The sequence below is a fragment of the Myotis myotis genome, unplaced genomic scaffold (genome assembly GCF_014108235.1).
Source record: "Myotis myotis isolate mMyoMyo1 unplaced genomic scaffold, mMyoMyo1.p scaffold_m19_p_10, whole genome shotgun sequence".
NCBI classification, from domain to species: domain Eukaryota; kingdom Metazoa; phylum Chordata; class Mammalia; order Chiroptera; family Vespertilionidae; genus Myotis; species Myotis myotis.
Window position 1 is genome coordinate 49,990,263 of NW_023416314.1, and position 13,180 is coordinate 50,003,442.

A 13,180-nucleotide genomic window follows, 5' to 3' on the forward strand; every position below is an offset into this window, starting at 1 on the left:
AAGTGAGCTCATGGAGTTGTCCTGACACAATCCCTATACAAAAGTTTAGGCATCTGGTACCGCATCTGGCCAGGGAGTGCATATGTGTTGGAGGCGAGGCAGCAAAACAGGGGTGGTGCGGCAGAACCTGACCAGTCTCAGTTTTCTGTGAGGGTTGCCCAGGGCAATGTGGAGTAGAGTGTGCAATTTAGAGACCTCTACTAGTGTGCAGCACGTTTACATTGCCCCCCGCCATTCACCCAAGCTTTTGGACTCCACTAACTTCAGGATGTCATTCTCTTCCTATGTTAAACTTGAGTACCTCCAATCTGCCAAGAATGAGACTTCTGGGACTGGCTCTGCATTTGGTCAGTCTCTTTATGTATTTTCTGGCATTTCCAGTTTGGTAGGGAGGAAGGGGCACAGCAGCACTTTTCAGTTTTCCATTTTGCCTGGGACTGAATGTTTCCACTTTTCCTGTGTTTATGCTGATGTATGTGTGTATGTAATGTGTAAATATTTGTGTTTATATGCACACATAAGTATACATGCATATTCTCTCTGTCTCTCAATAGATAGATACATATGCATACTAGTACATATATACATACATTTACATTATATGCACACAGTTATAGGTACACATAATATTACAACCCACTAATATTTATTCATGCTGAATTTATTAGTCTAATATTGTTTTTTTTTTTCACCTGTGCCAAATATGGAAGAGGTAGGCTGGTTCACTCTAAGCTTTGTGGGGCCTGAGGCAAGAGTAAAAACAAAGGCTTACTTACCATATGATTAAATATTTAAAAGCTATAAGTCAAGTAATAATCTGCTTAAAAAAAACTATGTCCTATCCTCTTATCTTGATGATTATATTTTCACTAGAGGCCTGGTGCAAGAAATTCCTGCACTCATGGGGTCCTTCAGCCTGGCTTGTATCCTCTCACAGTCCGGGAGTCCTCCCTTCTAAAAGTCAATGGAAAAAATATCCTCACTCCTTAGGTGAGTATTAAAACAAAACAAAACAAAAAACAACCAGGGTCTAATACTGTTTTTCATTTTTACTTTTTAAAGCAGTGGATCTATAAAAAACTTGCCTGTGTATTGTGTGGTGGATAATGTGTTCAGATAGTCTACTTTTTCTTAAATCAATTTTGGTAACTTATGTTGTGCTAGAAAAATCATCTATTTCATCTAGTTTTGAAAATTTATTGACAACATTTTACATGATATTTTATAATTATTTTGACTATTTTTCACAACAATGGTTTTATCTTTTTTTCTCATTCCTAATATATATTTGCCCTGCATTTTCTCATAATCAAACTTGATAGAGTACTGGGCTTTTCTATCATTTTTGTTGGCATTTTGTTTTGGGATTCATTACTTTTCAGCATTTTATCTTTATTAATTCCCTCATATTTCTTTCAGTGTACTTTGTTTTGTTCTAATCTTTTAAATTGAATACATAGCTCATTCATGTTTTCAAATGCAAACACTGAAAAAAGAAGAAGAAAAGCAGATGCAAGATTGTAAATGGGAAATGAAGCCATAGGTCAGAGGAGGGTGGGATGGAAGATGGGGTTTGGGAGATTGGCAACCACATGCGGAGGGACTTGGAGTGTTATCACAAGGAGCACAGACTGTGGGCTTCGTTGTCAGGGTGACATGTTATAAAACACTGCCATCAGGACACTCTGCCTCTGCAGGCTCTGCATCCAATTCTTGGATCCATTTGGCCATGAGCGTATCATGAAAAGCTTGCCAACCCCCAACAGAAATCCAGACTCACAATGTCTACTACATTTTTGATCCAGTAAGATAATAAAAGAAAAATCAATAGGGAGAAACATAGGGTTGCCAATTTTTATTTTGTCAAGTATTACAAATATTAAATATACACACACACTTTATTAGCACAGAGATTACACCAGATTTAGGCTATGTTAACAGACAAAAATAATAACAACACAATAATAGTTTTATTCAGTTTGCAATGTGGTTTGAAGAATTCAAGTTCTAGCACCATGAAGAGGGTAAAAAAGGGAGGGTTCGAAGCTGCATAACAATCCTATATAATAAAAGGATAATATGCAAATTGACCCTAACAGCAGAACGACTGGGAATGACTGGTCATTATGACACACACTGACCACCAGGGGGCAGACGCTCAATGCAGTAGCTGCCTGGTGGTCAGTGTGCTCCCACAGGGGGAGCTCTGCTCAGCCACAAGCCAGGCTTCCAGCTGCCAGCACAGCGGTGGTGGTGGGAGCCTCTCCTGCCTCCTCAGCAGCACTAAGGATGCCCGACTGCAGCTTAGGCCTGCTCCCTGCTGGCAAGTGGACATCCCCCAAGGGGTCCCAGATTGCAAGAGGGCACAGGCTGGGCTGAGGGACCCCCCCCCCCCCCGAGTGCACAAATTTTTGTGCAACGGGCCTCTAGTCTATATATATAAAAGGCTAATATGCAAAGTGTCCCCTTGGGAGTTCAACCAGGAGAATGGGAGTTCGCTCACTCGCTATAACATGTACTGACCACCAGGGGCGGTGCAGAGCATGGTGAGCGAGCAGCAGCGGCAACAATGGGGCACTGAGGGAGCGAGGGAAGGAGGAGGTGGAGAGGCGGGGGGGAGGGGAGGGCTGATTGGCCCTGATCACCAGCCAGGCCTAGGGACCCTACCTGTGCACGAATTTTGTGCACAGGGTCTCTAGTAGCTTAATAACCAGCTCACTTGGTGGGCATGAACTCTACTTGCTTTAGGTTTAGGTTTCCAAACTTTGTTATTTAGGAATAAGTGTGAAGTGGCATTTGAAAACTATCATAACTCAGCTTTGCTTTATTTCAAGACTTCAAAATTAAGGTGAAGCCACAGTGCCAAGCACCTGTCAGTAACAAATGTCAATCCTCTCAGGAATAAGATACGATCATGTATGTCATAAATTATTTCCACATGCAATTTAGTGAAGACAGCATCCTGGACTGGATAAAAACTACCCAGGAATACAAGCAGACTAAACAATAACAGTGAAAACCATCAAAGGCAGAACCAATAGTATTTCATTATTAGAATGATCAGATAGAGACTTCAAAATAATGGTCATTACAGTATTCAAGGAGATAAAATACAGTGTCTAGAATTTTAGCAGAGAGCTGAAAGTTATAAAAAAAATGAATACCTAGGTATTAAAACCAAATTAAAGAATCAGTGAATAATGAGAGAATTGATACATTAGAAGATAGGTCGAAGGAAAGCACCTCAGTAGTAAGAGGAGGGTGGTAGGAAGGGAGGGAGAGAAAGAAAAACAGGGACAGACACAGAGAGATGGGGGAAGAAGCAATATTTGAAGAGATAGTGGCTGAGAATTTTCAAAACTGATGAGAAATATGAATCCAGTGTTTTTTAAGATTCCTTACAAACATCTTGCAGGATCAGTAGAAGTATTCCACATCTAAGCACACCATAATAAAGATGCTAAAAACTAAAGACAAGGAAATAATCTTAAAATCAGCAACAGAACAAAGCTTCGAAGGCACAACAATTAGACAGTAGGATAAGAACTTCAAAGTTCTAAAAGAAAATAATGGAACCTTAGAATTCTATACCTATTAAAAACATCCTTCAAGAGAAGATATGAAATAAAAGCATTTACAGATTAATCTAAATGGAGGACAATCATAATAAACCTGAACTGGAGGAAATGCTAAATTATATAGTACAGTTGGTAATGTAGGAAGGAATAAAGAGCAATAAAGATCAGTAAATATAAATAATATTTACTCTATAAAACTGTTTAAAATATTTACTCTATAAAACCATTTAAATATTTATTGTATAGCACTGTTTAAACTACATTTATAAATAAATTATATGACAAAGCACACATAAATCAGAAGGAGGTAAATAGTCAAAATGTTGTAAGATCCTTTACATTCTCTAAGAACAAGGCAAAAATACCATTAATATTGGATTTCATAAATTGATAAACTGTGCTGTAATCTCCAGGGTAACCACTAAAAGAATTATAAAGCAACATTTGGCTTCCCAGATAATAGAAAAGAAAAATTGAGCAATTATAAAAATTTCAAAAGAAAGTAGGCAAAGAGGAAAAAAGAGGTAGAATATGTAGGGCAAAGAGAAAACAAATACTAAAATGGTAAATTAAAACCCCCCAATACAGGTAATTGTAATAAAAACCAATAGACTAAACACGCTGATTAAAAATCAAAGATGACTAGACTTGATTAAAAACATGACCCATGCTTTAGATGAGATGTACATAAAATATAAGGATGCAGAAAAAAGGAAAGGATTAAAAAAAGGTATGTCATGCAAATACTTACCAAAAGAAAGCTGATGGATATTCCTATTAGGAGCCCTTTACTCATGTGTGCTTTAATTATATTTTTCATGAGGGGGCTACTGGGCATTGGCAAGATTCTATTTCTTGACCTGGATGCTGGTTACAAAGTGCTTGTGATAAATTATTCAGTAATATACCCTATTTTGTTTACTTTTCTAAATGTGTGTTTATGTCTTGTGTGTGTACACACACTTTTTTTTTTTTTTTTTTTTTTTAAGAAAAAGTAAAGAGCAAATCCAGAAGGTTAGTGGATTTGAGGCCATCTGGGTTACATTTACAAGCAAATGAGCCAAAGCAAAGCAACTATAATTAAGTTGATTAGGAATAACATACTCTTCTCAATGGTGTTTACTAACCTGAAAGGTTGTGGCCCTGCCTGCAAATCTCCTAAAACAGTTTGAAAATGTTAATCTATTCGATAGTATGGTTTGGAGAACCACAATATGTCGGACACTGTGATGTGCTTTTCCTCTGAGTTGTCTTTTTATGGAGTTCTGAGGAAATATAGACAATTTTGGTTTGAATAGCGAGTAATGATAAATTTCTGGCCCTGCCAGGTGTAACCCAAGGGTTGAGCATTGACTGATGCACCAAGAGGTCATCCATTTGATTCCTGGTCTGGGTTTTGGCCTCGATCCCCAGTGGGGAGTGTGTAGGAGGCAGGTGAACTACGTTGCTCATCGATGTTTCTATTTCTCTCTCCATCCCGCTCCCTCTCTCTCTAAAATTAATAAAAACATAATTTAAAAAATATATACATATTTAAAAAATTTCTGCATGGTGAATTTTCCTCACACCACCCCCACCTTTGAATGATTAAAACTTGCAAAATACTCTGTATTAAAGCAGACAGGATGCACATATTAAAAAAAAGTACCATGGCCATCTGAGAGCAGGGTGAGAAAGGCTGTTGAAAATCTGTGGCAGCTTGAGTTGGGGAGTTGCTGTACATGTTCTCTGAATATTTAAGTCTTGATAGAGTCTACATCTTAGAATCTTGAAAGCTATCCAAAAACCCAACATGCCAGTTCCACTGTGCCCTTCTTTCTTTAGGAATACGATGTCAACAAATTTCAATAGTGACAGTTATAACCATAGCATGTGAGACTAAAAAGAAACTTAAGAAGACATTTATTATCTTAAGTTTTTCTTTTATTATCTTCCTGGCTTGAAAGTCATTGCATAATATGTTGCTGTTTTTTGTTTGTTTGTTTTTTGTTTTTAATTTCTTTATTGGTTAAGGTATTACAAATGTGTCCTCATCCCCCCCATTAACCCCCAACCTCCCCCCCTCCCCACTCATGCTCTCATCCCCCTGTTGTCCGTGTCCATTGGTTTGACTTATATGCATGCATACAAGTCCTTTGGTTGATCTCTTCCCCTTACCCCCATCCTCCCCTACTTTCCCTCTGGGGATTGATAGTCTGATTGCTGTTTCTCTGTCTTTGGATCTGTCCCTGTTCATCAGTCTATGTTGTTCTAAGATGTTGCTGTTTTAAACTGTGTGTCTGGGACTAATGCATCTGTCAAATATGCCAAAAGTAAATTTCTAGGAGTCTGGCTTGGCCAGATATAAGTAAATCCACATTCAGGCACTCTTGTGCTAAGATACCAATCAACTTGTCTTTGTAGCCTTTCTTTCTTTTGAGAAACTATGCATTTCAGGACCATTTTGTTCCCTTACCAATGGTTTTCAGTACTTAGCACAGTGTTAGGCATACAAAAAGCACCAAATACAGTTGATTTGAGGTTCAAAAAAAGGAATGAGCAAATACTTGGCAAAGCACACATTTCCATAGAATGAGCAATGCTATTCTGGAATGGTTCCATCTAAAGTTGTACTTACCCCAAAAATTAAAAAAAAAAAAAGCCCCTGACTTTAGGACTTTCATTCAACTAATTTTTATTAAACTCCTATGTAGACCTTAGGAATAGGCAGATGGTCCCTAATTTATGATTCTTAGACTTTATGATGGTGGAAACCATACTTTGAATTTTGATCTTTTCCCAGGCTAGTGATATGCGGTAGGATACTTTCTTGGGTAAACAACTGAGTGTATTCATTGTGTTAGATGATTTTGCTCAACTGTAGCCTAATGTAAGTGTTCCGTGCACATTTAAGGTAGGCCAGGCTAAGCTATGATGCAGTTTCAACTTATGATATTTTCAACTTACGATGAATTTTTCCAGATGCAACTCCACTGTAAGTCAAGGAGCATCTACCTTTGATGAGAAGAGCTAGGGGAAAATAAAGACAAGCGGTAGGAAGTATTGGGGGGAAATTATAAATAGAGTGCTCAAGGAAGGTCTCACTGAGGTGATGTTGAAGTAAAGAGCTAAAGGGGGTGAGGAAATGAGCCATGGGTATATCTGACAGAATAGTATTTTAGGCAAAGAAAACAACATGTGCAATGGCCCTGAGTCAGAAAATCTTGGGAGAATTCAAAGAAAAGCAAAGAGCCCCCATAGCTATAGCAAGGTGAAAAGGGGAGAACAAGAGAGATGAGGTCACAGAGGTAACTGGCCTGTGTAGGGCCTTATAAGTCATTGGTTTTTATTAATTGAGAGATAAGAATCTATTGGATAATTTTGAATAAAGGACTGATATCATCTGACTTACTTTTTAACAGGATCACTTTGTTGGAAATAGACATAAAGATCAAGAGCAGAAAGATATGAAGTGAGAGCTAGTCTATGAAAAATTGTAGTTATCAGACACACAATTGTAAGCAGAGGATTCAGTGTCCACTGAGGCCTATCAAGATAGAACTATAATTACACAATAGATATTTTTTTCTTTTTTGATAAAAAAATATATTTGGTAATACATGAATATGTACTGTAACTGCAATTCTGAATGATGTCTTGGAGTTTAAATAAAATGGGTGAGAAATTACAGATGACATTTTCAAATATTTTTGAAGTGCACCATTTATCATCTTTAAATGTAATTTTTAAAGAACTGAGAGAAGATTTAGATAAAAATCAATGGACTATGAACCAAAAACAATAAATATGAACAATGAAATCAATAGAATTATTATGATACTGAGAAATTAACTGTAACACATTTTTCAGATTATACTGAAAGCAGTAATTCATTAAGAGAAACAGATAAATTTAAAATAGAAGCTATAAACTTGATAATCCAATAAATTTGATTATCCAATTAATGAACAGAAGTGATTTAATAAACACATTGCTAATTTGAAAAAATTGATATTAATGAAAATAATATCAAATTCAAAATATGCCAACACAACAAGATATCAACAAAAACTGGTTAAAGAGTATTGTCAGTTCCCAAAGTATTTATGTTTAATCACTGAATAGAAAAGCTTAGAATATTCTGAAATCTTACAACTTACATATGAAACAGAAACAGTTTCCCAACTTTGAAAACAATCCTGAAAACTTCCATGACATTACCAATAACAGGTCAAGCTGAAAAAAAGTTTCTAAAATGCCACTACTAGAAATCTACTTTTCACCAACCATGCTAGAGGAAAGACCCAATTCTCTACTTTTATTCTTGGTGAGAAAGCAAAGAGTTGCTCAAAGAATATATACCCCCAAAACAGTAGAAAAGGGGTGCGTCAGGTAGTTAATTAATTAAAATATTTCTGGATTTTGTAATATTTATGTTGATTTTGGGGTGGGCTTTAAAAAATTTGGATCTAGTTACAATTTTTTCTCATTCTTGTTAAAATTAGTTAAACAAGAAGGCCATTAGACTAAGGTGGTTTTAATGCCTTGGTATCCTAAGTAAGCAAACCAAAATCTAAAACTGTAAATTCCTCAAGGTTGAAACTTAAGAACATCTAATCACAGTCAACTGGGCTTTAAGCTAATCTTTGCCCTTCTACCCAATATAAGCAGCTGGCTTATGGGGAGAGGTAGAGCAGATTTTTGTAGATGATCTGCTGCTCTCCCAAACTGTCGACATCAATGGGTTAAATACTCATGTATGATTCAGCTCTGTCTCTGCTTAATTGGCTCAAGCAGTGACAGGCAGCCCAGACCCCTTGGTTGTCCAGTTACAGATTCACTCTGATCCTTCAGATTTGCACATTTTGAGATTGAGAAACTGACTGGTGTCCATAAAGTGAAGGAGAGAAAGTTAGATGTACAGATTTGGAGTTCACAGTAGAGGTTCAAGTTGGAGAAATAAATTTATGAGTGGTATGTTCCAATACGTGTGTTTTTTCCACACCACTGTGGACGAAAGGGGCCACATGCTGACCTGACAAGCTCAGGGAAGGCCTGCGAGGCAGCCTAGCAGACTCAGAGACCTAAAATAACCACAAAGGATGGTCTGAAATTAAACTTTAACTAAAAGCAGTTATGGTGGGCAGTTACGTCCTAGGCCAGTATCTTCACTGACAAGATCAACTTTGATCCTTACTGAGCCCATTTGCCTTTTTGCCTCTATGATAACATACCCTTTGAAATGTCTGGGTAAGTTGTAACTTCCCTTTTTTCTGGAGCCCCTGGGGCACTAACAAATGTTCTGGGCGCCAAGACAGATACTACAAATTCCTTCATTATCATGTTAATTGATCCTGCACCCACCTAAGTATATGTGTCCATCATTTTACTTTTTATCCAATCCCAGGGGTTTCCCCGCTTTGCTTAATCCCACCTCCTTAATCTATCACCAATGAATTTCATGTAACCCACCTACATTCCTCCTTTTGATTGCAAATGTATAAACACAAATGTAACCCCTCCATTCTCCGGAGCACTTTTCAATTCCTTGAGGTTCTGCTTCCCGGCATATGTCGACAGTTTGGCTCAAATAAACTCACAAAAATTCTTTACAGGTTTCAATGGTTTTTTACGTTAACACCACCAAGCAATTAATTCCATTCTCCAATGACACTGACCAGGTGTCCTACAAATTTAACTCAGTTCTGACACTACCTACCTGATCAACTATCTATACATGGGCAATTCTCACAAGCTAGAGTGGCTCACAGAACATTTTAATTATAAAAGATATTAAAGGATGTAAATGAATAGGCAAATGAAAAAATACATAGAGCTTGGTCCCTATTGCAAAGCTTCTGTCCCCAAGGAATTTGGGGCTGGCACATAGATGCATTCTAGTTCTCCAAGCTGGAAGGTTTTTAAATCCTGGGGTTTTTAATGGAAGCTTAATTGCAAAGACATGTTTGATTAAATCTTTGACCATTGGTGGATCAATTCAAGGTCAGGGGACTGAAAAGTCCTAACCCTCTAATCATTTGGTTGATTCTCCTGACAACCAGTCCTCCTCCTTAGGGGTTTTCCAAATTCACCTCATTAACATAGCAAGAGACATTTTTTTAAATCACTCTAATTAGGAAATTCCAAGGTTTTATTTTATTAATTTCAGAGAGGAAGGGAGAGGCAGAGAGAGATAGAAACATTAATGATGAGAGAAAATCATTGATTGGCTGCCTCCTGCACACCCCACACTGGGGATCAAGCCCACAACCCAGGCATGTGTCCCTAGGAATTGAACCTTGACCTCCTGGTTCATAGGTTGACGCTCAACCACTGAACCACACCAGCCTGGCTGGGTGGAGGTTTTTTATTGGCTATGGGCAAGGGAGGGAATGGGGGTGGTTCACGGTCTGTGATGCTGGGGTGAGGTGGTTGTTTGCATTGCTCATCTCAATCCTCCTCTCCAGATGGCGACTCGCCTTTTGGTTTTCTCAGAACTCTCATGGTGATCTGGAGGACAGAGAGGCTTCAAAACTGTGATGTAGGTCAACATGGCTGCCAACTCTGGCTCAGACTGGTTTTGTTTGTCTTCACTTTTTCTTACCCTAGGAAATTGGGAGGAGGGTAATGGGACAAGTGTCTAGCCACAAGTACCATCCATAGTATTACAACTTAAAAGGGGAAATACAGGGTAGAGCCTGGGGCCTCTGTTCCCTATGCTAACTTTCCTGCCTCAGGAGGAGAGTTGGAGAAATGGACATTGACAGACATTGGTCATTTGAGAGAGGATTCCAAATGTTGAAGAAACAAGTAAGAATTACCAAGGGTTGCCTGGCAGGTGTGGCTCAGTGGTTGAGCATCAACCTATGAATCAGGAGGTCATGATTCAATTCCTGGTCAGGGCACATGCAGGGATTGTGGGCTCAGTCCCCATGGGGGGTGCGGGTGGGGAGGAGAAGGGGCAGGGTGTGTGCAGGAAGCAGCCAATCAATGATTTTCTCTCATCATTGTTATCTCTATGTCTCTCTTCCTCTCCCATCCTCTCTGAAATAAATAAAAAAATATTTTTTAAAGAGGAAAAGTCTGCCCTAAGAGCAAATTCCAGAATGAAGAAAAGTCTTACAGATCCTAAAAATTACAGTTTTCTGGGTGTAATCATTTAAAGATCCAGACTGCATAGGACACAGGATAAGCAATTACAGAAAAGGGAAAGGAAGGAAGGAAGGAGGTAAAGAAGCTTAATTGGTGCGGGAGGGTGAAGAAAGGATATGATGAGTTTTCAGCATTAATTTGAAGTAAGAGCCAGCACTGGGGAGGAGAGCAAGTGTAACAGGTATTTTCTCTTAGTCATACCAGCCTGGGCAAAGTTGGGGTATTGGCACTAAAATACTAAAAATAAAAGAACATGAGTTATTTAATTTTTCTTCACCAGCCACGCTGAGGAATCACCCAGTGTTGCCTAGGTCTCTCCTGGCAATGGCAGCAGGAGCAACTCCCTGGGATATGGGTGACTGCCCAGGGAAAGCCACTGAGTAGCTCTTGGCTTCTGCGTGTAGGCTTGCTCCAGGCGCACAGCCCTGCGGCAGCCCTGCGCTATGCTTCCCAGTTAACGCGTAGTCCTCTCAAGGTCATACTGATAGAGTGACAGATTAAAGGGACCTTACAGCATTTTTAGTCTAATTCCCTACCCGACGCAGAGGCCCTTCAGAAAATGGCATTCTACTTCAAAGTGACACAGCATTTACCAGCCCAGAGCTAGGACATTCCATTTTGGTCTTTTTCAATGAATAGAATGTTAAGGTTCATTGAACTGAAATCCCCATAGCTTCTTTAGCAGCATTCCTGCCAAGACTTTGTAATCAGTTTAATAAGATCAGTGGCTACCAGTGATATGCCACCGGACGTCTCTCTGGTGACCAGAATTCAGAGTTCCTCTTATAAAAACAGCCGATTCAACCCTGGTGCCGTGTTACTAATCAATTTCTTTTTCTATATGCATTATTTATCAATGTTCCTTTATTACATAATTAGTGAATTAATTCTTTTATTCAATCCAGCAAGCACTAAATTAACTACAGAATGCCTACTATGTCTTGGGCACAGGGGTATAGTCAAATTGGTGAGTCAGATAAAGTCCCAATCTCCAAGACTTTATTGCAGTGGAAGATAGAGCCAAGGAAACAAGCTATGCATCCAAAGTGAGTCAAATGCTGCAGTATGGGAGTTATTAGAGTTCATTTCAGCTCATAGCTGGGCCACCTAATATCATTTGAATTATAATACCAGAAATCAAGTAGCTGAGTTGTTTGTTTGTTTGTTTGTTTGTTTGTTTGTTTTGGCTTCCAGTTACATGCTAGACCTAAATCTAAACTCCGCTCACTCTGGACAAACTTGAACAGGTTCCGTGATTTTGCCAGCCATTCGCTTACAGATTATCCCCAGTGGTGAATCATGTGGGTGGGACAAACCAGTCCTTTTTTTAAAAAAAATATCTTTATTGGTTTCAGACAGGAAGGGAGAGGGAGAGAGAGATAGAAAAACATCAATGATGAGAGAGAATCATCGATTGGCTGCCTCCTGCATGGCCCACACTGGGGATCAAGCCCACAACCTGAGCATGTGCCCCTACGGGGAATCAAACCAAGACTTCCCGGTTTATAGGTTGACACCCAACCACTGAGCCACACCGACTGGGCCAAACCCAGTCTTGAGCAATCCTGGAGGGAATAAGTGGCTAGTAGGGTAGGAAGGTGGGCCTTGATTGACCCTGGGTACATTTCATTGCTGTCAGATTTCAGACTCATTGGTCTTTCTCTAGGAGGTAAGGTTCCTTCTCAGAGTGACATAAGTTCCTGGGCCTCTGCTGATAAAAGAGAAACGCTTATTGTCATTGATTATTCAATGAAGGAGCAAGATCAGAAACATTAAGCACAATTATATATATATATATATATTCATCAGTTTCTTCTCTCTCTCTCCTCTCTCTCTCTCTCTCTCTCTCTCTCTCTCTCTCTCTCTCTCTCTCTCTCTCTCTCTCTCTCCGCACCCTCACGCACCCGTGTGAAGATGAAAGCAATCAGGAGGAAGACGTTTTCTTAGGACACTGTTACATATTTCAAGACAAAGTGATTACTAAGTATACAGTATTTCCCAAATGTCTAATCACATAAGAGCCTCATTTCAGTGATAGCATCCCTAGCCTCAGGCTATCTTCATCATTTTTACATTTTCTTTAACTTAATGAAATATGCCCTGATTAAAAAAAACAACAAGATCTTCATAATTAAGCTCCAAGTTATGGCTAAGGGAAGAGGGGCCTAATTATAGACTTTTCCTGTCGAGGAAAATGTGGGCCGGGCCTAATCTCAGCTCCTAACCCTCTAGTCCTGTGAGCCACAGCAAGTTCTTGAACTACTTTACTCCACAAACAGGGGCAAAGGAGGCTTCATGTCAGGGCCCTGGTGTGCCTATCAGCCAGCCATTCATTTACTCAGCAAGTACTTACTGAGCACCTACTCTGTGTTCCACATCCTTAGGACTGTTCTCGGTGCCTGGGAGACAGCAGTGAAAAAGCCATACAAGGATCCCTGCTTTGTGGGACGTACATGGCACTGGGGATGATG